This window comes from Pleurodeles waltl, chromosome 8 (genome assembly GCF_031143425.1).
Source record: "Pleurodeles waltl isolate 20211129_DDA chromosome 8, aPleWal1.hap1.20221129, whole genome shotgun sequence".
Classification (NCBI taxonomy): Eukaryota; Metazoa; Chordata; class Amphibia; order Caudata; family Salamandridae; genus Pleurodeles; species Pleurodeles waltl.
The window spans coordinates 598,169,480-598,197,222 of record NC_090447.1 but is presented as its reverse complement, the minus strand read 5'-3'; positions in this window follow the sequence as shown (position 1 = coordinate 598,197,222).

Sequence of the window (27,743 nt, the reverse complement as noted above, 5' to 3'; positions counted from 1 at the left end):
GATGGACAAGTTGCTGCTAAATTTGGTGCAGTATCTAGATGTAGCTGCCCTTTGAAGCCCAAGGAACATTTATATGGATGTCACCTACATGGTGAACCCACTTAGAGCCATGAACAAACTACATAATGGTGGTCATTATGACATTGGCGGTGAATATTAAAGTGGTGGAAACACCACCAACAGGCTGGCAGTAAATACTGCCAAATTATGACCATGTGGGTGATACCTCCCGTAGATAGTCAATGTACCATATGAACCTCCAGGGCATTAATACCACTGACCACGGCGGTAGCCATCAACAGCCAGGCAGAAAACCAAGGTATTGCCCACCATATTATATAACATAGCAAACCACCAGGATTTCCGGGGCGGTACCAACGCCATCAAAAGCCTGGCAGAAACACTGTACAGAAGACAAAAGATTCACCTTCAAGGACACAGAGGCCACAGCCGCCATAGAACCGGAACTTAAGGCTTCCCAGTGCTCGTCTACACCATGACCCTCCTGGAACGCCAATGCCGATGAAGACTACGATGGTGAGTATAGCCACCAAGCACACAAGGGAGGGAGGGAGAAAAAGGAGAGTGTCACACACGCACAACACACACCATTCACACACACATACCATACACAGAGCCAGCTGCAGAGTAAAACCAATGTCACAGGATCCACGTAAAATGAAAACAAGGACCACATTGAGAATTAACGAACACTGTAATTTGATGCCAACAGCGCCATATTGTCTATTCGAAACAAATGCAGGAGTCAATGTCCAGAATGGGCCAATGGACAGTACAAAGTACAAAAGGGCCACATGGCCACAGGGCACAGTCCATGGCCCAACTTGACTCCTAACACAACCCTGAATCCACTGTGCAGGGGCATCATTTTGAAAATGGGCAGGCACCTCAGGAGGAAGAAGGGGGTGGGGGGACACCTCAGCTGAAGTGGGGAACTTGCCCACTGGTTCTGGAGGGGGCTCCTTGCCCAATTGTCTCTGGTGGGGAGTGTAAGGCCACAGTGTCTGAAGTGGGGAACATTCCCACTGGTTCTGGAGGGGCCTCCTTGCCCAATTGTCTCTGGTGGGGAGTGTAAGGCCACAGTCTCTGAAGTGGGAAACATGCCCACTGGTTCTGGAAGGGGGCTCCTTGCACAGTAGTCCCTGGAGGGTGGCCTATATGCTCTCTGCTGGAGGGGAGGGCTGATGTGCCTGTGCTAGAGGTGAGGACTGCTGTGCCTCTGCTGGAGGTGAGTGTAGGAAAGTACCATCTTGCCTGGCATGTTACCCCCATATTTCACTGTATATATGTTGTTTTAGTTGTATGTGTCACTGGGACCCTGCCAGCCAGGGCCCCAGTGCTCATAAGTGTGCCCTGTATGTGTTAACTGTGTTATGACTAACTGTCTCACTGAGGCTCTGCTAATCAGAACCTCAGTGGTTATGCTCTCTCATTTCTTTCCAAATTGTCACTAACAGGCTAGTGACCAATTTCACCAATTTACTTTGGCATACTGGAACACCCTTATAATTCCCTAGTATATGGTACTGAGGTGCCCAGGGTATTGGGGTTCCAGGAGATCCCTATGGGCTGCAGCATTTCTTTTGCCACCCATAGGGAGCTCTGACATTTCTTACACAGGCCTGCCACTGCAGCCTGAGTGAAATAACGTTCACGTTATTTCACAGCCATTTACCACTGCACTTAAGTAACTTATAAGTCACCTATATGTATAACCTTTACCTGGTAAAGGTTAGGTGCAAAGTTACTTAGTGTGTGGGCACCCTGGCACTAGCCAAGGTGCCCCCACATTGTTCAGGGCAAATTCCCCGGACTTTGTGAGTGCGGGGACACCATTACACGCGTGCACTACACATAGGTCACTACCTATGTGTAGCTTCACAATGGTAACTCCGAATATGGCCATGTAACATGCCTATGATCATGGAATTGCCCCCTCTATGCCATCCTGGCATTGTTGGCACAATCCCATGATCCCACGGGTCTCTAGCACAGACCCGGGTACTGCCAAACTGCCTTTTCAGGGGTTTCACTGCAGCTGCTGCTGCTGCCAACCCCTCAGACAGGTTTCTGCCCTCCTGGGGTCCAGCCAGGCTTGGCCCAGGATGGCAGAACAAAGGACTTCCTCAGAGAGAGGGTGTTACACCCTCTCCCTTTGGAAAAAGGTGTTAAGGCAGGGGAGGAGTAGCCTCCCCCAGCCTCTGGAAATGCTTTCATGGGCACAGATGGTGCCCATTTCTGCATAAGCCAGTCTACACCAGTTCAGGGACCCCTCAGCCCTGCTCTGGCGCGAAACTGGACAAAGGAAAGGGGAGTGACCACTCCCCTGACCTGCACCTCCCCTGGGAGGTGCCCAGAGCTCCTCCAGTGTGCTCCAGACCTCTGCCATCTTGGAAACAGAGGTGCTGCTGGCACACTGGACTGCTCTGAGTGGCCAGGGCCAGCAGGTGACATCAGAGACTCCTTCTGATAGGCTTCTTCAGGTGTTGCTAGCCTATCTTCTCTCCTATGTAGCCAAACCCTCTTTTCTGGCTATTTAGGGTCTCTGCTTTGGGGATTTCCTTAGATAACGAATGCAAGAGCTCATCAGAGTTCCTCTGCATCTCTCGCTTCACCTTCTGCCAAGGAATCGACTGCTGACCGCGTTGGAAGCCTGCAAAACTGCAACAAAGTAGCAACGACGACTACTGCGACACTGTAACGCTGCTCCAGCCGCCTTCTCAACTGTTTTCCTGGTGGTGCATGCTGTGGGGGTAGTCTGCCTCCTCTCTGCACTAGAAACTCCGAAGAAATCTCCCGTGGGTCGACGGAATCTTCCCCCTGCAACCGCAGGCACCAAAGAACTGCATCACCGGTCCTCTGGGTCTCCTCTCAGCACGACGAGCGAGGTCCCTTGAACTCAGCAACTCTGTCCAAGTGACTCCCACAGTCCAGTGACTCTTCAGTCCAAGTTTGGTGGAGGTAAGTCCTTGCCTCCCCACGCCAGACTGCATTGCTGGGAACCGCGTGTTTTGCAGCTACTCCGGCTCCTGTGCACTTCACGAAGATTTCCTTTGTGCACAGCCAAGCCTGGGTCCACGGCACTCTAACCTGCATTGCACGACCTCCTGAGTTGTCCTCCGGCGGCGTGGGACTCTCTTGTGCAACTTCGGGTGAGCACCGTTTCACTCCACTTTGTAGTGCCTGTTCTGGCACTTCTGCGGGTGCTGCCTGCTTCTGAGAGGGCTCCTTGTCTTGCTGGGTGCCCCTTCTGTCCCCTGACGCAATTGGCGACATCCTGGTCCCTCCTGGGCCACAGCAGCACCCAAAAACCCTAACTGTGAGCTTTGCAGCTAGCAAGGCTTGTTTACGGTCTTTCCACAGGAAAACACTTCTGCACAACTCTCCACGGCGTGGGACATCCATCCTCCAAAGGGGAAGTTTCTAGCCCTTGTCGTTCTTACAGAATCCTCAGCTTCTACTGTCCAGTAGCAGCTTCTTTGCAACCACAGCTGGCATTTCCTGGGCATCTGCCCACTCTCGACTTGATCGTGAATTTTGGACTTGGTCCCCTTGTTCCACAGGTACCCTCGTCTGGAAATCCATCGTTGTTGCATTGCTGGTTTTGGTCTTTCCTGCAGAATTCCCCTATCACGACTTCTGTGCTCTTTGGGGAACTTTAGTGCACTTTGCACTCACTTTTCAGGGTCTTGGGGTGGGCTATTTTTCTAACCCTCACTGTTTTCTTACAGTCCCAGCGACCCTCTACAAGGTCACATATGTTTGGGGTCCATTCGTGGTTCGCATTCCACTTTTGGAGTATATGGTTTGTGTTGCCCCTATCCCTATGTGCCCCCATTGCATCCTATGGTAACTATACATTGTTTGCACTGTTTTCTAATACTATACTGCAGATTTTTGGTATTGTGTACATATATCTTGTGTATATTTGCTATCCTCATACTGAGGGTACTCACTGAGATACTTTGGCATATTGTCATAAAAATAAAGTACCTTTATTTTTAGTATATCTGTGTATTGTGTTTTCTTATGATATTGTGCATATGACACTAGTGGTACTGTAGGAGCTTCACTCGTCTCCTAGTTCAGCCTAAGCTGCTCTGCTAAGCTACCATTATCTATCAGCCTAAGCTGATAGACACCCTATACACTAATAAGGGATACCTGGGCCTGGTGCAAGGTGTAAGTACCCCTTGGTACTCACTACAAACCCGTCCAGCCTCCTACAGTGAGGGCTGCTGTGCATCTGCAGGAGGTGAGGGCTGCTGTGCATCTGCTGGAGGTGAGGACTGCTGTGCATCTGCTGAAGGTGAGGGCTGATGTGTGTCTGCTGGAAATGGGGGCTCCTTGCCCACTGCTGTTGGAGGTGTTACCCTGGCTGTCTCTGCTGGAGGTTTTGGCTTCTTGCCCTCTTCTAGTGGAGGGAGCCTCTTGCCTCTCTTTGGTGGTGAAGTGGGAACCTTCCCTTTCTTTCGTGGTGGAGTGGGAACCTTCCCTTTCTTTGGTGGGATCCTTGGCAATCTTTGGTGGTGGAGGGGGATCCATGTGTCCCCCTTGTGAAGGGTCCCCTTGGCCTTTGACATGTCACTTGTGTCCTTGCTTCCAGGACTAGGAGGTGCCTCCACTTTCCCCGTCTCCTGTCCCTTGTTTTTCACCACCCTATTCCTCTCTTTCTGAGGTGGATGTGTGCTCACAGTAGGAGTGGCAGCCATCACACTCTAGGGCCCCTTTGTACGTGGGGAGGCTATCTCCTTTAAAGCATACCTAGGTAAAACAGCTCGTGAAAAAAGCACTTTACTCCAAAAGGAGCTAGAACAGGCACTAAAAATAAAAAGCAATTATTATCCAGTCCGGAGATGGTACAAGGGCTGGCAAGGGCCCAGGCTAAATTAAGAGATTTTTTTCTGTCAAAGGAAATACTAAATAGACATACTAGTTATCAACGTCAATATGAAGAAAATGAACATGCTGGTAGGTTTCTCGCCTGGTCGATTTAAAAGCGTGCCAGTACTAGTTTAATAAAAGCTATTTTTGATGAAGAGCAGGGCAGAATGGTTACACACCCTAAAGAGATCGAGAAAGTGTTTCTCTCACATTATTGTAAGCTACATACAGAGAAATTACAAGCAAATAATTAGCAAATTAAACAATCTTTAGATACAGTAATTTTACCAAGACTCGACGCTGTGGCACAACATTTATTATTATCCCCTATTACCTTTGAAGAAGTTATTAAAGCAATAAAGGGTGCTCCCAATGGTAAAGCCTCAGGTGAAGATGGCCTTCGGCAGAAATTTATAAAATTCTGCAAGATCAAATTGCTGATGTATTAATAGATTTATTTAATACAATATTAGAAGGAGTGGAAGTTTCCTCCGAATTTTCAAGAGCTATAGTGGTCAGCTTTATCAAAAAAGATAAACCACCGGAATATCCTGGTTCATATCGACCAATTAGTTTGCTAAATCAGGATTATCAACTTTTTACTAAAATACTGGCAGCTCGTGTACCACAGGTGGCACATGTACTGGTACATGAGGACCAGTGCGGATTTCTGCCGGGTAGGTTACTATCCACTAATACCAACTTTCTAGTACAGGCAATAGATTATCTATCACATAGTTCCCATCCGGCAGCAATTTTGATGCTCGATGCCGAAAAGGCATTTCATTTAGTTCGATGGCAAGTGTTATTCTTGGTGCTTGCAAAATTTAGCTTCCCCAGGAAGTTCATTCAGATAATACAGACTCTGTATACAGGTGCTCAGGCCAAGATTTCAGTTAATGCGCAAACAGTAGGGTCAGTACAAATCACACGAGGCACACGATAGGGCTATCCTATCTCTCCAGATCTGTTTGCACTCTTTATCGAGCCTTTAGCTGCAGCGATCCGACAAGATGCAAACATTCAACCCCTTCTACCTCTAGCTCCCAAAGTAAAGCTATTTGCAGACAATATGATCTTGTATCTTCGTGGGGATCAACACAATATCAATAGAATGTTTGCAAAGATTAGGGCATTTTGAGAGCTAGGGGGGTATAAAATCAACCAATCTAAATCAGAGGCTTTGCTGTATAATGCAGAGTAATTGGCCGTGCCGCAAGGTATTCGTGTTTTATCCTCAGCTTCCCACCCCATTAGATATCTGGGTATAAACGTATCTTGCAGTTCGGCAGATTTGTGCCAGCTGAACCACATGAATGTTTTTAAAAAAATTCAAGGATTATTTCTTAAGTGTCAGGACACTACTATAACCATTATAGGGAGGACAGCATTGGTTAAAATGTTGATCCTTCCTTTACTTTTTTTTTTTTTGATAAGCTAGATGCATTAATCAGACAATTAATTTGGAATCACAAGAAGCCCCGGCTCCAGTTGGCAAACCTATCTTTGGGAGTGGAAGACGGGGATTAGCTCTCCCCAATATGATGGTTTATTGTGAATCAGCAGTATTGGATTGGGCGTTAAGAGCAGCGCAAAAGCCAAAATGTAACTTCTATCTCAATCAGATGATGCTAGAAACCAATATTCAACTTTCACGTTTTTTAAAATTCCCTTGCCTACCAAAAAGGGTTAGGTATAAATTACCGGTTATGATACAATCAACCATATCACAGATAAAGGGCAAGTACCAAATTGATAAGGCATACTCGTTCCTACAAGTAAGTGATATTTGGCTTTTAGGAGTGGAATTAACTCAAGGTAATATACAGCAATGGGAAGCGCTGGGCTTCACGATTTTAGAGGGTTTTTCTCCAGCAGATAGTTTTAAAATGTGGGCAGTGTGTAATGGGTGCAAGTGATATTCCAGAAAATGTAAAATTTTCATATTGCCAACTTTTGCACTCCTTACATTCAGCGCGACAACCATTAAATGGCGCTAATAAAGCTATTGCTCAGGCCTTCTACGATAATCAATTAGGTACTGGTAAACGGTATAAACTACTTCAGGATGCAGGGTCAACCAAGATAATCTCTCAGCTTTTGATGCGAATAGCCAACATGACAGGATGTAAGATAGAGATACAGCATTGGAGAAAACACAACGAGGTGTCGTATAAAGCACTTAGGGGGGCGAACTTTAAAAGGATTACCCTGTTTTCTAAGTGGTTGTTGTATTATATGCCCACTATGATAAGAGAAATGTATCCAGAGATATCAGGCTCCTGTCCACATTGTCAAAAAGTTCAGGGGGATTGGATGCATATGTGCTTTTCTTGTATATTTTTGGCAAAATATTGGGAGCTGATTTTTCAGAGGTTGAGTTCCTGGATAGGCCATGTGATTTCCCCTAGCCCATTGGGGGCTCTTTGGGTATTATGCAGAATACAAACCTGTCTATTCCATCCAGACAAATGATAATCATGGGTACCGTAATAGCCTTTTCACTTATTCTGCAGGCATGGAAATCACCAGTCCCCCGACATACGCACAATGGGAGGCAAAAATGGAGTCCACTAGGGTTAAAGAAAAATGATATGCCCTGCGGATAGGAGCCATGCAAAGGGATATGGGCTAAAATGACTAACTTGCTGATAAATCAAGCGGAGGGGAGAGGAAGCTCAGGGTACAAACTTAAGAGGTTTTTTTTTTTTGAAAAATTCTAAACTTTCTATGTTATAAGTAAATAAGTCTAGCATCAATGTATAAGGGAATGTTGTGAGTTGGATGAATGTATGTAATGCAAGCTTTACCTTCTGAAAAAAAAAAAAAGGTTTGCAAGGGTGGCCCAATTAAAAAAAAGGGGTAAATGAAGAAATTCAAAAATTCTTGGAAGTGCACTATGAAATCAACATTAACAAGCAATTGGTAATGATAAATGATAAGATAATACCCCCAGATGAACTAAGAAATAACGTTATTGACCTAGTACATGAAGGACCTTTAGGGAAGAGTCTTACCAAGTCTAAACTTAGAGAACATTATTTGTTCCCTAACATGGATTCTGCAGTTGAATCAAAGGTTAAAAAAACTGCACCATATGTGCGAATAGTGATAAATCGAAAACTATTTGAAATACTCCCTTATCACCAGTAAATGTTCCTTACAAACTGTGGGAAAAGCTAGCATTAGACATTATTGGTCCCATGTACCATAAGGTGCTAGTGAAACGTTTGGCATTTGTTTAAGTGGTTATCAATTCCATTGGGTTGTTACCTTTGGCTATGACTGAATTGCTATGCAAGTTAAATATAACACATAAAAAACGGCTTTATACTGCCATAGGGCCAATAGCCTTGTCAAGAGACTCAATAAAATTATAAAAGAATGCATCCAACTAGCTTGTACCAACCACATTCAAATAGAAAGAGCCATACATGACATGCTTTGTTACTGGCATAGCACCTTTCTCCTCTCCAAAAAGAAGAAAACCATGTACCAAGTTTTTTCCCTGTTGTTTGGGAGGGGGGGAGAAGGTGGAGTACAATATACAAGTGAGAAGAGACAAAAATTAGTCACATCAAAAAAAATACAAGGAATATTATAATTATAAACTCAGTACCAAATCACAAAAGTGGGAAGTTGAAGACTGGGCATGTGTTAAAAAACATATAGGCAGAGACAACAGTGGATCCAAATTTTATGAACCTAGACGCATTGCTGACATAAATCGAAATATGGCAGTGATGGACAATGGCCGAAAACGAAGCATGTACAGACTATCTAGACATTATCCGGTGGTGAACAACACAGATAAAACAACAGCTACCTACCCGGACTCCAAGACTTGGACACTAACAGAAGAACAAAAAATCCTCCGGCGTGGCACCAGGATTATATTATGGAAAAGTGACCTATTTTTAGTTAACGTCATAGGGAAGTTATTTAGCAAATTTTGAGGAGGAAGATGTGTTATAATGTACCAACCACTTACATAGATTCAGCAGAGTATTTCTTCTTAGTATTTCCTTAACATCAAAAGCATATAAGTTGTCATTTACCCTTTATGTATATTGGTTTATTCGCCTTGTGTTTTCCCCCTCATGTTACTATGTGCTACATTCCTTCTGTTGAGGAATGCAGCCTACTTTAGAATGTTGAGTGAAGAATGGAGTGGAACGGTGACAGGGAGCTAAAGGAAGTGGAAAGTGGAGACTACTACACTCATCTTCTTCTTTGTTTCATCTTTATAACAACCATTAAGACTAGTATTCTACCAGGGAGGGTCCCTCACCCATGTTCCCTCAACATAGGACATTTGCAGCACACCCAGTGAGCAAAAAGTCAAGGCATGACAAATAGTGACAATCACTCATACTATGTCACCCATCAAGGGGATAAGGCACAAATGCAGATTTTTTTGCAAACTCTAAAAGAGTACGGACATTTGAATGAGAATGCAGTCTTTGGCAACCATTAGCAGCTTAAAGTATGATTGCTCTTAGCTACCTATTTCTGATATGGGACAGTAAATCTGACGGTGGTGGAAACAAATGTTTGCTGAATCAACACTTTAAATTTTTCTAATAACTGAAAAAATAATGAACAGATTTACAGTAACCGACAGAAAAATCTATTCCAATACATGTTGCATTTCTTGTTAACCCCTATGTAAATTTGTCCAGCTGTTTTTGCATAAACCTAGAGTAAATTTGTTCAGCTGTTTTTCTATCCGAACCAATTCGCACCAAATTTTAAAGGCAGAACGTAACCTGGATGGACAAGTTGCTGCTAAATTTGGTGCAGTATCTAGATGTAGCTGCCCTTTGAAGCCCAAGGAACATTTATATGGATGTCACCTACATGGTGAACCCACTTAGAGCCATGAACAAACTACATAATGGTGGTCATTATGACATTGGCGGTGAATATTAAAGTGGTGGAAACACCACCAACAGGCTGGCAGTAAATACTGCCAAATTATGACCATGTGGGTGATACCTCCCGTAGATAGTCAATGTACCATATGAACCTCCAGGGCATTAATACCACTGACCACGGCGGTAGCCATCAACAGCCAGGCAGAAAACCAAGGTATTGCCCACCATATTATATAACATAGCAAACCACCAGGATTTCCGGGGCGGTACCAACGCCATCAAAAGCCTGGCAGAAACACTGTACAGAAGACAAAAGATTCACCTTCAAGGACACAGAGGCCACAGCCGCCATAGAACCGGAACTTAAGGCTTCCCAGTGCTCGTCTACACCATGACCCTCCTGGAACGCCAATGCCGATGAAGACTACGATGGTGAGTATAGCCACCAAGCACACAAGGGAGGGAGGGAGAAAAAGGAGAGTGTCACACACGCACAACACACACCATTCACACACACATACCATACACAGAGCCAGCTGCAGAGTAAAACCAATGTCACAGGATCCACGTAAAATGAAAACAAGGACCACATTGAGAATTAACGAACACTGTAATTTGATGCCAACAGCGCCATATTGTCTATTCGAAACAAATGCAGGAGTCAATGTCCAGAATGGGCCAATGGACAGTACAAAGTACAAAAGGGCCACATGGCCACAGGGCACAGTCCATGGCCCAACTTGACTCCTAACACAACCCTGAATCCACTGTGCAGGGGCATCATTTTGAAAATGGGCAGGCACCTCAGGAGGAAGAAGGGGGTGGGGGGACACCTCAGCTGAAGTGGGGAACTTGCCCACTGGTTCTGGAGGGGGCTCCTTGCCCAATTGTCTCTGGTGGGGAGTGTAAGGCCACAGTGTCTGAAGTGGGGAACATTCCCACTGGTTCTGGAGGGGCCTCCTTGCCCAATTGTCTCTGGTGGGGAGTGTAAGGCCACAGTCTCTGAAGTGGGAAACATGCCCACTGGTTCTGGAAGGGGGCTCCTTGCACAGTAGTCCCTGGAGGGTGGCCTATATGCTCTCTGCTGGAGGGGAGGGCTGATGTGCCTGTGCTAGAGGTGAGGACTGCTGTGCCTCTGCTGGAGGTGAGTGTAGGAAAGTACCATCTTGCCTGGCATGTTACCCCCATATTTCACTGTATATATGTTGTTTTAGTTGTATGTGTCACTGGGACCCTGCCAGCCAGGGCCCCAGTGCTCATAAGTGTGCCCTGTATGTGTTAACTGTGTTATGACTAACTGTCTCACTGAGGCTCTGCTAATCAGAACCTCAGTGGTTATGCTCTCTCATTTCTTTCCAAATTGTCACTAACAGGCTAGTGACCAATTTCACCAATTTACTTTGGCATACTGGAACACCCTTATAATTCCCTAGTATATGGTACTGAGGTGCCCAGGGTATTGGGGTTCCAGGAGATCCCTATGGGCTGCAGCATTTCTTTTGCCACCCATAGGGAGCTCTGACAATTCTTACACAGGCCTGCCACTGCAGCCTGAGTGAAATAACGTTCACGTTATTTCACAGCCATTTACCACTGCACTTAAGTAACTTATAAGTCACCTATATGTATAACCTTTACCTGGTAAAGGTTAGGTGCAAAGTTACTTAGTGTGTGGGCACCCTGGCACTAGCCAAGGTGCCCCCACATTGTTCAGGGCAAATTCCCCGGACTTTGTGAGTGCGGGGACACCATTACACGCGTGCACTACACATAGGTCACTACCTATGTGTAGCTTCACAATGGTAACTCCGAATATGGCCATGTAACATGCCTATGATCATGGAATTGCCCCCTCTATGCCATCCTGGCATTGTTGGCACAATCCCATGATCCCACGGGTCTCTAGCACAGACCCGGGTACTGCCAAACTGCCTTTTCAGGGGTTTCACTGCAGCTGCTGCTGCTGCCAACCCCTCAGACAGGTTTCTGCCCTCCTGGGGTCCAGCCAGGCTTGGCCCAGGATGGCAGAACAAAGGACTTCCTCAGAGAGAGGGTGTTACACCCTCTCCCTTTGGAAAAAGGTGTTAAGGCAGGGGAGGAGTAGCCTCCCCCAGCCTCTGGAAATGCTTTCATGGGCACAGATGGTGCCCATTTCTGCATAAGCCAGTCTACACCAGTTCAGGGACCCCTCAGCCCTGCTCTGGCGCGAAACTGGACAAAGGAACGGGGAGTGACCACTCCCCTGACCTGCACCTCCCCTGGGAGGTGCCCAGAGCTCCTCCAGTGTGCTCCAGACCTCTGCCATCTTGGAAACAGAGGTGCTGCTGGCACACTGGACTGCTCTGAGTGGCCAGGGCCAGCAGGTGACATCAGAGACTCCTTCTGATAGGCTTCTTCAGGTGTTGCTAGCCTATCTTCTCTCCTATGTAGCCAAACCCTCTTTTCTGGCTATTTAGGGTCTCTGCTTTGGGGATTTCCTTAGATAACGAATGCAAGAGCTCATCAGAGTTCCTCTGCATCTCTCGCTTCACCTTCTGCCAAGGAATCGACTGCTGACCGCGTTGGAAGCCTGCAAAACTGCAACAAAGTAGCAACGACGACTACTGCGACACTGTAACGCTGCTCCAGCCGCCTTCTCAACTGTTTTCCTGGTGGTGCATGCTGTGGGGGTAGTCTGCCTCCTCTCTGCACTAGAAACTCCGAAGAAATCTCCCGTGGGTCGACGGAATCTTCCCCCTGCAACCGCAGGCACCAAAGAACTGCATCACCGGTCCTCTGGGTCTCCTCTCAGCACGACGAGCGAGGTCCCTTGAACTCAGCAACTCTGTCCAAGTGACTCCCACAGTCCAGTGACTCTTCAGTCCAAGTTTGGTGGAGGTAAGTCCTTGCCTCCCCACGCCAGACTGCATTGCTGGGAACCGCGTGTTTTGCAGCTACTCCGGCTCCTGTGCACTTCACGAAGATTTCCTTTGTGCACAGCCAAGCCTGGGTCCACGGCACTCTAACCTGCATTGCACGACCTCCTGAGTTGTCCTCCGGCGGCGTGGGACTCTCTTGTGCAACTTCGGGTGAGCACCGTTTCACTCCACTTTGTAGTGCCTGTTCTGGCACTTCTGCGGGTGCTGCCTGCTTCTGAGAGGGCTCCTTGTCTTGCTGGGTGCCCCTTCTGTCCCCTGACGCAATTGGCGACATCCTGGTCCCTCCTGGGCCACAGCAGCACCCAAAAACCCTAACTGTGAGCTTTGCAGCTAGCAAGGCTTGTTTACGGTCTTTCCACAGGAAAACACTTCTGCACAACTCTCCACGGCGTGGGACATCCATCCTCCAAAGGGGAAGTTTCTAGCCCTTGTCGTTCTTACAGAATCCTCAGCTTCTACTGTCCAGTAGCAGCTTCTTTGCAACCACAGCTGGCATTTCCTGGGCATCTGCCCACTCTCGACTTGATCGTGAATTTTGGACTTGGTCCCCTTGTTCCACAGGTACCCTCGTCTGGAAATCCATCGTTGTTGCATTGCTGGTTTTGGTCTTTCCTGCAGAATTCCCCTATCACGACTTCTGTGCTCTTTGGGGAACTTTAGTGCACTTTGCACTCACTTTTCAGGGTCTTGGGGTGGGCTATTTTTCTAACCCTCACTGTTTTCTTACAGTCCCAGCGACCCTCTACAAGGTCACATATGTTTGGGGTCCATTCGTGGTTCGCATTCCACTTTTGGAGTATATGGTTTGTGTTGCCCCTATCCCTATGTGCCCCCATTGCATCCTATGGTAACTATACATTGTTTGCACTGTTTTCTAATACTATACTGCAGATTTTTGGTATTGTGTACATATATCTTGTGTATATTTGCTATCCTCATACTGAGGGTACTCACTGAGATACTTTGGCATATTGTCATAAAAATAAAGTACCTTTATTTTTAGTATATCTGTGTATTGTGTTTTCTTATGATATTGTGCATATGACACTAGTGGTACTGTAGGAGCTTCACTCGTCTCCTAGTTCAGCCTAAGCTGCTCTGCTAAGCTACCATTATCTATCAGCCTAAGCTGATAGACACCCTATACACTAATAAGGGATACCTGGGCCTGGTGCAAGGTGTAAGTACCCCTTGGTACTCACTACAAACCCGTCCAGCCTCCTACAGTGAGGGCTGCTGTGCATCTGCAGGAGGTGAGGGCTGCTGTGCATCTGCTGGAGGTGAGGACTGCTGTGCATCTGCTGAAGGTGAGGGCTGATGTGTGTCTGCTGGAAATGGGGGCTCCTTGCCCACTGCTGTTGGAGGTGTTACCCTGGCTGTCTCTGCTGGAGGTTTTGGCTTCTTGCCCTCTTCTAGTGGAGGGAGCCTCTTGCCTCTCTTTGGTGGTGAAGTGGGAACCTTCCCTTTCTTTCGTGGTGGAGTGGGAACCTTCCCTTTCTTTGGTGGGATCCTTGGCAATCTTTGGTGGTGGAGGGGGATCCATGTGTCCCCCTTGTGAAGGGTCCCCTTGGCCTTTGACATGTCACTTGTGTCCTTGCTTCCAGGACTAGGAGGTGCCTCCACTTTCCCCGTCTCCTGTCCCTTGTTTTTCACCACCCTATTCCTCTCTTTCTGAGGTGGATGTGTGCTCACAGTAGGAGTGGCAGCCATCACACTCTAGGGCCCCTTTGTGCCAGCAGCTGATGATTTGATTGGAGCTGTGACAGACTGTTTGGCTGAGGTGCTGTGTTGGCTCATTGGGACCCTGCTCTTACGGGCACAACAGAGGGTAGATGGGGGGGAAGAGGTCAAGATGTGCAAGGGAAAGCTCCTTAGGGACGTTGGTGCGGGATGTGGGAGGAAGGATAGGAGTGGAGGTTGAGGAATCGGTTGTCAGAGGTGTACGTCTGCTGGACCTGGGTGCAGGTGCATGGGCAGTGTGTGTGTGTGGGGGGGCGGACAGGGTGGGAGAAGACAAAAAGAACGTGTGGATGGATGATGTGGAGGAGTCTGCAAGTGAGGTGTGTGTGCTGCTTGATGTGGTGATTGTGGTAGTGGTGGCTGTTGATGCAGTGCATGCAGGTGTGAGTGCGGATGTAACTGCGAGGGAGGAGGGGGAGACAGTAGAGGCAGTGGATGTTGTTGTGTGTGCAACTGTCTGTTGTCTGTGTGAGTGCTTGTGGCCTGAAGTGTGCTGCCTGTGTTTGTCTGTGCTATTCTTGTATGATGGTTTGTGTGCATGCTTGTCTGTATGTGTGCATGGGATGGGTTGGGGTTGACTGGGACTGGGAAGTGATAGTTGGTGGGGGGACGGCAGGAACAGGGACACTGGCTGCCAGCAGAGAGGAGGCCAGAGCCTGAAAAGATCTCTGTAGGGCCGCCAACCCACTGTGGATGCCCTCCAGGTAGGCATTACATAGCTGCATCTGTGATGCCAGCCCCTGGAGGTCATTCACTGTGGTTGACTGCCCTACACAGATGGATCTCAGGATGTCAATAGCCTCCTCAGTGAGGGCAGCAGGGCTCAATGGGGCAGGGCCTGAGGTGCCTGGGGCGAAGGAGATGCCCACCCTCCTGGGTGAGCGGGCACAACAACTCAGTGGGGGCTACTGGGAGGGTGGTGATGGTACGGGGTGGCAGCTGTACCTGTAGCTGGGGTGGTTCCAGAGGGGTCCGCCACCACCAGGAACCTCCCATCAGAGGAGGATTCAGAGTCAGTGTTGTCACCTCCTGTCTCCGCCGTGGTGCTCCCCTCGCCCTCCGTCCCACTGGTCCCCTCATTGTCAGTGGACTCTGCCTCCTGGGTCCTGTGGGATGCAGCTCCCTCAGTCGCTGGTGCCCCTGCTCCTCTGCCAGATGATGCTAATGCACACATGGACAGGATGACAGAAGAAAATAGGAAGGGGTGAGAGAGAATGGGAGCACTGGGTCAATTACAGCACCAACACCACAGATGGCATACACATTACCATCACACACAGGGATCAGGATGGAGCACTATGCATTGTAGTGGCATTCCATTGGCTAGGTACCACAGCAAGATGAAAGCCAACCACCGCCAACTGCACCCTTTCTGGGACCTACTAAGCCCTTTCTGACATGGAATGACACCTAGCTAGGTTACGAGATTTTGCTATACACCCATTTACCTTGAGCTGGACCACGCAGCAATAACTGAGCTGGCATTAGGGGGCACCCACTAACTAAAACCCACCATGAGGATCCCATGCCAGGCAACAAAAAATGGTTGTCACACTCACTGTACTATACCATCAGTATGCGGGCCATCAGGGGGGTCAGGTTCCAACTGGTACCCCGCCCTTGTTGGAAACCCATCCCCAGCTGGGCCTTCATGGTCTTCCGGGCCCAACATCTCAGGTCCTCCAACCTTTTCCTGAAGTGGGTGCTCCGCCTGCTATAGACCGCAAGGGTCCGCACCTCCTTGGCGATGGCACGCCACAATCCCTTCTTCTGATGGGCGCTGACCTGCCGAGGTAATACAGACAGGAGGACGCCATTAACAATACAATCCAGCCTGTCACACAGATGGCCCACAAATTACATTTTCGTCTCCATCGGTAAACACATCACCCAGAGCCCTGAATATACACTACCATCAGACATACCCCCCACCCAAATGACCCACTGCCAGCACACACATCTCTATGCAATCTTGTTGCTTGCATCGTCCCCATGGTGTACTCATCTGTTGGTCTGGAGGCCCATACAGTTGTCCATCTAGGGGTAGGACCTCATCCACCAGGTGCTCTATCTCCTCCAAAGTGAAGGCAGGGGCCCGTTCCCCCTGTCACATGAGCCATCGCAGAATCCAGACAGAGGTCACAGCAGCACCCGCAGTGTGGGTGATGTCCTGTGGAAAGTCAGGAATCAAGTGAGGTTATATACAGAAAATGGCGGGCACGTCCGCGGCGGTGTACACCGTCACCCCTGCTGGTGATCCCCATTGGACACTGTACTCCATAGAGCCCCATTTTAACCAATGACGAATAGCATGGCGGTGCAAGACTGCCTTCCGCCATGACGCCCAACACCAGCGAAGTTACATCACTTACACCTGTCCATTCTTGCAGGACAGACAGTCGCCATTTCATGGTGGTGGTCAACAGTCAGAAATTGGAAGCTGCGTCATTGCTGTAAATTGTACGTACATTGCCATTCACATTGTCCAATTACATAAATGCTCAGTTATACTGAGGTGGTGGTTCCATTGTTCAGTTTGTGACACACTTCTCACTCTTGTGTCCCTTACATACCTACCACTGCAGAGGAATAGGAGGAGGAGGCAAGACCCCGTGTACAGACCCCTTGTGGGTTTGGCTACACTGGAGGACAGGCACATAATACTGACCTATAGACTGGACACGGCCACAATCACAGAGCTGTGTACTCAATTGAAGCCAGATCTGATATCAGCTATCCGTCATCCCACTGGGATCCCCCCTCTTGTGCAAGTTCTATCAGTGCTCCATTTCCAGACAACTGGTTCTTTCCAAGTGACAGTGGGCTTGGCAGCAGGAATGTCACAGCTAATGTTCTCAATACTGCTGGCAAGGGTTTTGTCTGCCTTGCTCAAACACATGTGAAGCTACATAGCTTTCCCCCAAGTGGAAGATTTGGCCGCTGTGAAGGCTGGATTCTATGCAATGGGACATATTCCTAATATTATTGGGTCCATTGACGGAACACATATTGCATTTGTCGTCCCCCCCGACACAATGAACAGGTGTTCAGCAATCAGAAGAGTTTCCACTCACTCAATGTGCAAATGGTGTGCCTGGCGGATAAGCACATCTCCCACGTCACTGCCAAGTATCCTGGGTCGATAAATGATGACTTCGTCCTGAGGAACAGCAGCATCCCAAATGTGATGGCACAATTACAGAGGCACAGGGTGTAGCTAATAGGTGAGCCTGAGTCCCCACCCAGTATATGTCAGTATATGCCTTCAGGAGTCATCCCCCATACCATTGTGTAAGGCTAATGTTTGTCCCTCAATTCTTGCAGGCGACTCTGGCTACCTAAACCAGTCATGGTTCCAGAACCCTGTGAGGAATGCCAGGACAGGGGCTTAGAATCGGTATAATGACGCACATGGGTGAACCAGGTGGATAATAGAATGCACCTTCTGCCTCCTGAAGGCCAGGTTCAGACGCCTCCACCTGACAGGTGGATCACTGTGCTACTCCCCTGAGAAGCTCTGCCAGATAGTTGTAGTATGCTACATGTTGCACAACCTGGCCCTCAGACGACGTGCCTTATCTGCAGGAGGAAGAGATTGGAAGTGCCCATGTGGCAGCAGTGGACACTGAGGACAGTGAGGATGCAGAGGCAGAGGATGTGGACAGTAATATGGCAGTACTTCCAATGACACACAGGTAAGACAGTGGAACTGACCATTCTTCTAATTATTTATGTTTTCAGTGTGGCTGTAGCAGGATGGCAGTCACTTTGTTGCATCTCAAATGACTGTCACTTATGTCTTCTCAATTTCGGATGTTGGTGTTATTACAACTGTGTACTGAAGTGATGACTACAAACAGCTACAGGTCATTATTTGTATGCTATCACAAAGTTCTGGTCAATTGCACAAGATGTAACTGTTAACATAACTGCACATTTTCATCACATAAAGCACTATCACTCGAGTTGTGTTCAAGGGTGTTTATTGTAGTGAAATTTATAGAAGGACTAGTGCAATGGAATAGGGTGATGGTGGAGGTAAATCCAGGGTATTGGTCCAGTTTGTTTGTAGAACAGGTCCAGTGTCCAAGGGGCCATAGGAAGGGGCGCAATGGCAGTTCAAAGTGGACAAGGTGAGACAGTGGAACGCAAGGGGGACATTCAGGAGGGTCTCATTTCCTGGCAGTGGTCTTGGCAAGTGTCTCTGGCATCTGTCTGGGCTGCAGGGAATGTTTGCGGGGTGGTTCACCTTCTGCAGGGGGAGGGATGCTGGTGGCCTGTGGGTCCTGTAGCAGGGCCTCCTGTCCACTAGCTGCAGCAGATGTGGTGGGCTGTTCAATTGACTGGCTAATGGAAGTGGCCCGCTGGTGTGCTGTATATTCCATCATGATGTTGGCCATATCAGCCAGCACCCCTTCTATGGAGATCATGGTGGTGCTGAGGGCCTGCAAATCTTTTCTGATCGCTCCATCTTCCTTGCAATAGATATTTGAGGTACCTGTGCTCCAAACAGCTGTGGCTCTACCCTGACTATTTCCTCCACCATGACCCGCAGCTCCTCATCTGTAAAACGGGGTGCCTTTGTGGGGACATGGGTGTTGTGCGGTGGGTGTTGTGCAGTGGGTGTTGAGTAATGTGGTGGGTTGTGGGGTGCATGATGGATGGCTGGGTGTTAGTTGTGTTAGTAGTTGCTATGATTTACATGGCTATCTCTTGGCTATTTTTCATGTTCGTAAAGGGTTGTGTGTTTTATTGTGCTGTTGGTTGGTGGGTGTGGTGTGTGTATCAGTGTCAGGTGTGTGTTTTCGGTATTGGCCAATGCTGTGTTGTTTTGTATTTGGGTGGCCATTCTGACCACGCCGGTGTGTACAGCCAATGGTTTACTGCCGTTGAATGTCCGCCGTGGTGATTCGTGGGTCATAATGTGGAGGGTGTTGTTTTGTTGGTGTGACGGTATGGGTGGTAGTTCCGACACTTTACCACTTACCTTTGGACTGGCGGATATGTGTTTGTGGCAGTATTCTGTCAGTTTAGTGTGTGTGTGTCATAATATGCCAACATATGGTCGCCTCCGAGACGGTATGTTGGTGGCAATCACCTGGGCGGTAAGCGGCATTTACCGCCAATGTCAAAATGAGGGCCAAAATGTTTTGTAGTAGCTTAACTGTGCTAATCTAAAACATGAAGTCAAAACTTAACAAAAGTACATTACAAATAAAATGGCAGCGAAGCCAGTGTCAACTGGGTTCAGCATTGTGGCTGTATACCATGTACCATACAGTTAAAACAGCAAGATACAGACAAACCCTTGGCAGCCAGAGTCTCTATCAAGTAAAGGTCTCACCAGGCTTCCTCCTATCTTGGATGAGTAACTCTTTTTATATTCAAGTGGTAAATACTCTCAAAGGAAGAACATGATATGGTTGCTATGCATTTTGAGAAGAAGATTCTACAAGTGCATGGCAACATTGCACTTCAGGATACCCTCAGAGCACTTTCCTCCATGACACCTGCTAGTTCTAATGCAAGCGGCAAACTACTATTATCAGATTTCCATTTCCCTACCTTGGACAATATTAAAAAGAGTGTTCTTGAAATCAAGTCTGGCTCCCCTCTTGATCCGTGTCCTCCTTCTATTTTTCACTTGGTTCCTGATCTGATGGCTCAAATGTTAGCTCCCATCTATCAAGAGGTCCTAATATCCGGGGTGTACCCCTCTTCTTGGAAAGAAACCATAGTGGTACCCCTCAAGAAAGAAACAGACAGTGATAGTCAGGATTTAAGTAATTTGCAGCCAATAGCACTTCTCCCATATCTGGCGAAGGTTTTAGAGAAAAGTCTGAATCTGGAACTGGCTGAGTTCCTAGCTGAAACGGAAGTTCTTGATGTCTCTCAACATGGTTTTAGGAAAGCGCACAGCAAAGAAACGGCCTTGATCTCATCCTCCGATGCTATTCGGAGGATGGTTGATGGAGGCCAGGGGGCTATTTTAGTTCTTTTAGATTTATCTGCGGCTTTTGAAACTATCTCTCCTATTTTGCTGATGTCTCGCCTTCATCAAGTGGGGATTAGGGACCGGGCGCTTAAGCTCTTGGAGTCCTTTCTTATAAATGGATGGCCCACAGTTAGCTGTGGCGATTTTAGATCCACACCTTATCTTTTGCCTTGTGGGATTCCTCTGGGATTTTTCCTCAGCCCCACGCTGTTTAATGTGTATGTAGCTCCGTTGGCTAGTTTAATTCGAACTTTTGGTTTCATTCCATCTTCCTACGCAGATGACTCTCAGCTTACTATCCCAATTAATCAGTCATGGGAGGAGGTGGCGGATCAGTTCAGCAATTGTATGCTGGCGGTGAGTAAATGGATGAATACCAACTGGCTTAAAATGAACGCCACCAAAACCGAAATTTTATGTTTCGGACTTGGGAAGGAGCTATGGAACTCACGGTGGTGGCCCTCTGAATGTGGCACTTGCCCTGTGCCCTCTACTGTAAGTAGGAATTTGGGCATTCTGTTTGATGATGAGTTATCCTTCAAAAAGCAGGTTAACCATACGGTAAAAATCAGTCTATGGTCCATCAAAATGCTCAGAATCTTAGCATTGGTGATGTCCAAGGTAGACTATTGCAATGCCCAATTTCTCAATCTGGAAAAGGTGTTGATTAATAGGCTTCAATTGGTTCAGAATTCCGCCGCCAGAGCAGTTCTTAATCTCCCTCGGCGGACATCAGTTAGAGAGAGCCTCAAGCAATTACATTGGCTGCCGATGGCTCAGTGTATACAGTTTAAATCGCTCTGTTTAACATTTAAGGCAGCTCATGGGATTGGACCACGGTATTTGACTTCCAGACTTCACTGGTATGCACCTATGAGAAATTTGAGGTCTTCTCAAGCTTATCGGATTCAGGTCCCCCGAACCTATAAAGCTAAATGGGGGGATAAAGCCTTTACTGTGGCCGCTGCCAGAAGGCGGAATTTGCTCCCATTGAACATCAGGCAAGAATCCTGTTATTTGAAATTCAGGAAATTGGTAAAAACCTGGATCTTTCCTCGTTAAAATCTTTCCCTGGTGTCTTATGACCTGTGTTCAATTTTTCTTTTTCTCCTTTCTTTTTCTTTTGTCTATTTTATAATTCTTTCTTTCTCTGGGTAGTGCCCTTTAATGCGTCTGCTTTTTTTACGCTCTTTCCTCCTAGCACTTCGATGCTCTATTGAGTAGGAATGCGCTTTATAAACCTTGGTATACATACATACACATTGAAAGTTTGCGGCCTGACCCCTAGTGTGTGCTATTTATTCTTTATGTACTTTGATAAATGGCAATTTCTTGTACCAAAAAGTTTCTACCCAAGCATCATGCCTTTAAAAGGGATGTTTCAACCTTTCTTTTCCATATTTTAGATTAGGAGTGCTAGCTTGTTTTTAATAACCCCGAAAAGTGTGCTCAGTTTTTTAGTCCAACTCAGGCTTTCTAAACAATATTAAGAGACAGTGTGTGCTATTTACATTTAGCTAGGCAGCCAATTAAGGTGAGAGGGCTCGGAGCAGACTCAGAACCAGCAGCTGAATGCCCTATAAAAATTGCCCAGTTTGATAAGCAATACCGACCTCGTTTTCAAAGAAATTATACTTGCCAGCAACAGAAGGCCTGCACATACTTATAGTCATATTTACAAATCCAAATCTGATTTAGAAATGCCTCAGACAGGCTCTGAGTAAAGCTACAATGTTGTGGGTCCAATTTAGTTCTCTGTCTGGGCACAGGAAATAGCTTTGCTTTTAGCTTGTGGACATGTTGCCCTTTTTACCTAGTCCCCTTTGACCTATTTATCATGTTCTGTTTTATTCTATTTAATTATTTATTTCCTTTTAGCATTGCTTGCAGATGAGTGCATTTTAGAGAAATGTTTTCATGTCCCTAATCAGTTTCATTCTGAGAAAGCATCATTATCAGTTATGTACATTGGTAATGTCATCATGCTCCTTTTGTTTTACATTGACAAACAGAATGCAAACATGTCAGATATTTGTTATGTAATTTCCGACACAAATTTGCACACACAATCTGATGTTTAGGTACATACTTGAGTCAGGATTCCTGCACAAACAATAACATTAGCCTTATGAAAACACCTCACAAGACCAAGGACGTTAGAGGGTGTTTCACCAGGATACATCATCTAGACTCCACGCTGCTTTGCAGCGACTCTCAGCCATGTGTCTCTACGAATCGTGATCCGGATCCTAATCCCAAGGTAAGGGGGTTTGGGGCCTTTCTCATGGACACTGAATTGCGAGATTAGGGTTATCATGCCCAGCTCTCGCTTTAGGGTAGGGTTTAGGCCTTATTAATAGGAATTGCATATTTCATGTTTATTGTAATATGTTGGGGTGTTCCATATTTACCACTTTTATCCGCACCATTCTGAATTTGTTATTTATCCTTGTCGCAATCATTGAAACACCTGCATTTTATTGTAGATTGCAGTCTTTTCAATAAATATATTGAAAACAGTCCTTCGTGTGTGTATCTGTAGGTACAAAAAAAAGGGGTAAGATTTGTTGGACCACCACTACCCTGAGGATTCTCCAGAGTCCATCCCGTAGGCTGCCAGAAATCACCTTTACTACTTAGGGCTTGGGTGAGGTATTGCTAGAGAGTCTGGAGGTTTGGGCCCACAGCTTCTTAAGGCGTAGGAGTGACTCAGTCACCTAGGAACAAAAGGGATGCCACCCCTAATCCAGCAGTCTCGCTGAGAGCGAGAGTCATTCATACAACAGTTTCATTCACTTCATTAGTGTGTACCTCGATTGGTTAACCCTATGACTACGGACAGTTGCACATTGCGCACAAATACTGAATATTTCTTCTTCACAATTGTGCATGCGATGGATCCTTTTCCTCCGCAACTCCATGTGTGTACTTTCACATAATCCCATGATTTTAATTTTTTTTCACTGCGCGTGATTGGCCCATGCATAAGAGCACCAAAATTCCAATTTTAAAGAGACATTTGGAAACCTACAACATTTTATAGATAATTTTCTTTTGAAAGGTTAACAATTTCCTAAACTATAAAGTGAGACTTTTAGAGAGATGCACACAATATATTTGTGTTCCCGTCTTTTCACAGGCAATTATTTTTCATCCAAAGTCTTTATTTCACCTAAGTACCTTGTGAAAAAGGTGAACATTGGTGTGCCTTCCCATCCAACTTCACTAACTCTTCGTTCATTAAGTTGTCTGTGTAAAAGTGCAGATGTGTAGGGTGGGCACTGAAAATGTTTGTGAAAATAAACAGTGTTGTTACTTTGGGGATATTTTCCTCCATGGAACACTCCTGGTTAGCAACTGGCATCAAGCTCTACACAAATGTACTTAATCAGTCCATAAACGCAAGGGGCATATTATACAAATTTGCACTCAATGCCAATTATTGATACAGCAGGTTAGTCAGGTCATGTGCCTGCAATACAGACTCAAGAATACCTAAAGCAGAGCAAACGATTAGTAGACTAAGAGCCTGATTTAGATGTTGGTGGCGGGCAATGCTCTGTCACAAATGTGACGAATATCCTGCATGCCGTATTACGATCCCCATAGGATATAATGGGATCGTAATATGGCAGATGGTATAGCCATCATCTTTGTGACGGAGTATTCCCCCTCCGCCAATATCTAAATCAGGCCCTGAATTCTCTTAATCTAGCATAACATAGCAAGTGACCTTTCTTTGATATCAGAGAATAGACTGCTGGTGGGTCTACAACTGTATTACTATGATCTAAAAAAAAAAAAAGATACTTTAAAAATAGAGTAGTGAAAGTAGAATGCAGACCTGCCAACTCACCGGATGCCACAGTGTACACACATGATATAGGCTCCCCTCACACAGTCTCCCAGTGAGGAGCCAATATCACGCAGTGGCAGAGAAAACGAGCTGAAAACCACTGTTGAAGGAGGCTTTTAACGGCTGATGTCCATTAATGGCTGTGAAAACACCCCAGGACATAAGCAGCAGCCTCAGCAAGCTTTTGTTTTTCAGTTAGAGGAGGCGATTTGGGACCGGGTGGGGGCAAAAGTGCCTCTTAGGTGCTTCTTGGCACGAGGCCCTGCCCCCTTCAAGGCCCTGCCCCCTCCCCGGCCACACTGAGATTTTTAGTGAAGTTGGAAGGTCTGAGAGTGGCCTAAGTCTTGATTCCAACAGTAAGAGTAAAAATGAATGTACTGTGGCTGGCTTTTGACTGTACTAGGCACACCCTCACCTAGGATACTAACAGACTGGAGACACAGAAAAGTAAATAAGAAAAAACAAGCTAACAAGGCTTTTACAGCTATGCATCCAGGATCTGGAACAGCATCCCTATATCAATCTGGAACACCGCAGTTCTGTTCCAGTTTGGAAAGGGTGGCAGATATACTTTTTTAAAGAACACCACATCCTGATGCAGTAACAGTACATTTAAACAAGTTGCCTCCACAATCACCCATTGAATGATTCCTACCTTAAGCTATGTACAGCCCTCCATTGCCTTTTGGCTAGGTTCAAGCTCAACAAATATGAGGAACATACATACAGACCATATTTGTTATTGTTAGGCCAGGAGAAATTTTAATTATTCTGGCAAAATTCCAAAATGTTGTGTTTGGTGTTAGGCAAGGCAAAGTTTTCTAATTTTCCACAAAACACAATTTATCATAACTTTGTGGAACATAGACAAGTCTTATGAGATACCAGCTAGTGATTGGTGCACAAGAAAAATGTTGTGCTTATGTAATTCAGAGGATATTTTTTTTAATGTGTTCTTTTTGCACACTGGCTTACATTTGGAAGTCAACACATGGAGAAGAATTCAAATGATAATAAGAAATATTTGAGTAATCTGTGTTCCCCTACTTCTGATAAAGGTGGTACCCAACTTGTGTAAGTGGACCTTTTGCCTGTGACACAATGCAGCATTAAGATGACAAGTTACCTACCTTTGGAATTGCTTTTTTTGGTAGACACTCTGGGCCTGATTTAGATTTCGGCGGACGTGATACTCCATCAGAACGATGACAGCCTGTCTGCCATAATATAAATCCTATTATATTCTATGGGATTTATATTTTGGCAGATGGGCTACCAGTCACTGTTGTGACGGAGTAACCCGTCTGCCGAAATCTAAATCAGGCCCTCTGTCTAATTGCAGAATCCTCACCTTCTGAATTTCCCCAGGAACCGGTATGGATCCGTAAACTTTTCAGCAATTCCCTTGCATGTCGACTGGTGTCATCATGTGGCTCTGCATCAGATTCCTTGGCGCCAAATATGACCTTGGGGCCCCATATATACACCACCTCTGCACGCCTACAGCATTTTGTTTCTGATCTCTGTCCACACAGTTGGACACGGAGCTACGGAATCCAAATAGAGCAATGTGCAGATGTTTAAATTTCACATCTTATTAAAGGACAGTACGAGTCCATTCCACAGAGCGTGAGGAGGTTGGGTTAGTGAGGAATCTGCAATTCTATAGAGTCTCCACCAGAAAAGGTGTTACCAAAGATAAGTAACTTGTACTTCTGACAGAGACATTTAACCACAGATTCCTCACCTTGTGAATAGGAAATAAAGCAGTACCTCCTATGCTGGTGGGTCTCTTCAATGACTCTGGCCAGGAAATCCTGCAGTACAGACCAAGAAGTGCCCGTCTCAATGAACCTGGCTATCCAGTCAGTAGTGCTTCGTGAGTGTGTGCGGGGATGACCATGTCGGGGCCCGCCAAACGTCCAGAACTGGCACACTGACATTGCAGTGGTAGCAGTCTTCGCTCTAGTGGAGTGAGCGTGAAAGCCTTCTGGGGGCTGTTTCTTGGGCAGCCCATCGAGGACCTTGAAACATAACTCGATCTGGAGATGGTCCTCTGCTGTACCACTTTGCATTTCCTAGCCCCAGAGAAACTGCAGAGAAGTAATTCATTCTGTCAGTAGTCTTTGATTCAGTCTACATAACCGCTAAGTGCTACCTTAGGGTGAAGGTGACTGAGTTTTTCTTCCTCCTTGGGGGGATGGGTCAGTGCATAATATTTTGGTAAGTTGATGGATTGCCCTATGTGAAAGGGCATGAATAGCTTGTAGAATGAATGCGGCTTCTGATCGCAGGACTTATTTGGTCGGGAAAATAGATGTAAAAGGTGGAGCCACTTTTGAGGCCTGAAGTTCACTCAATCACCTGGAGGACGTTATGGCGATAGGAAATGCTGTCTTGATTGAAAGGAGGAGAGGAGGCAACTGTACATTGGTACTAAAGGAGTGCCAGAGAGGTAAGTGAGTACCAAATTAAAGTCCCACTGCAGCAGCACAAATTGTGTAGGCGGAAACATATGGATGAGCGACTTCAGAAAAGGCATCACAACAGGTGACTGGAAAAGGGATGGCTGATCTAGAAAATGTAGCACAGTCAAAAGGTAACTGTTGCCACAGCAAGTCCTTGTGGGCTAGTGTCAAGCAAAACAGAAGAACATCCGATAACTGTGCATTCAGAGGTTAGATGTTTCAGAGGAACAGCAAACAATCCTGCATAGACAGATATTGTGCATAGATGACTAGCTGCCAAAATTACACCAACCACTTCAGTAGGAAGATCAAAAGACCTTAGCTGTCATCGCTCAGTCTCCATACACAGAGGTGTAAGTTGAGCAGGTTCGGTAGCAAGACTCGGCCCTTCTGCTGCAACAGGAGATCCTCCTAAAGGGGCAGATGGACCAAAGGACAAAAGCTCAAGGCCAAATATTTCAGGTACCACATTTTCCTTGCCCAGTCCACAGCCACTAGGAGGAATTAGGACCTGTCTCTCCTGATCTTCTTTAGTACCTTGGCTATAGAGGGAGGGGCAGATATGTGTATATGAGTCCAGACTCCTAATGGTGGCAGAAACAATTTCCAAGGGAGGACTGCCTTTGGAACTCCAATGCGCAAACGTTTTGACGCTGTGCAGTCTCAGCGGTGACGAATAGATCCATCCATGGCTTTCCTCATCAGTGAAAGATGCCCTGTGCCACTTTTCAGTGTAACTGCCATTCGTGATTTTCTAGGCAACGTCAGCTCAGTTCAGCTCAGTTTGTGTGCCTTGGTATTTAAAGAGTCTGCCATGTTCTGGGCAACCAGGGAGATGCCCTGAGCGTTTAGCTTCTTCCATAAACGCAAGGTCTCTGGGCACAGAACCGATGGTCTCACCCCAACCTGTTTGTTTCAATACCATATGGTGGTCATGTTGGCCAAGACAATCTGCACCCATTTCTCCTTGATGATTGGGGGGAA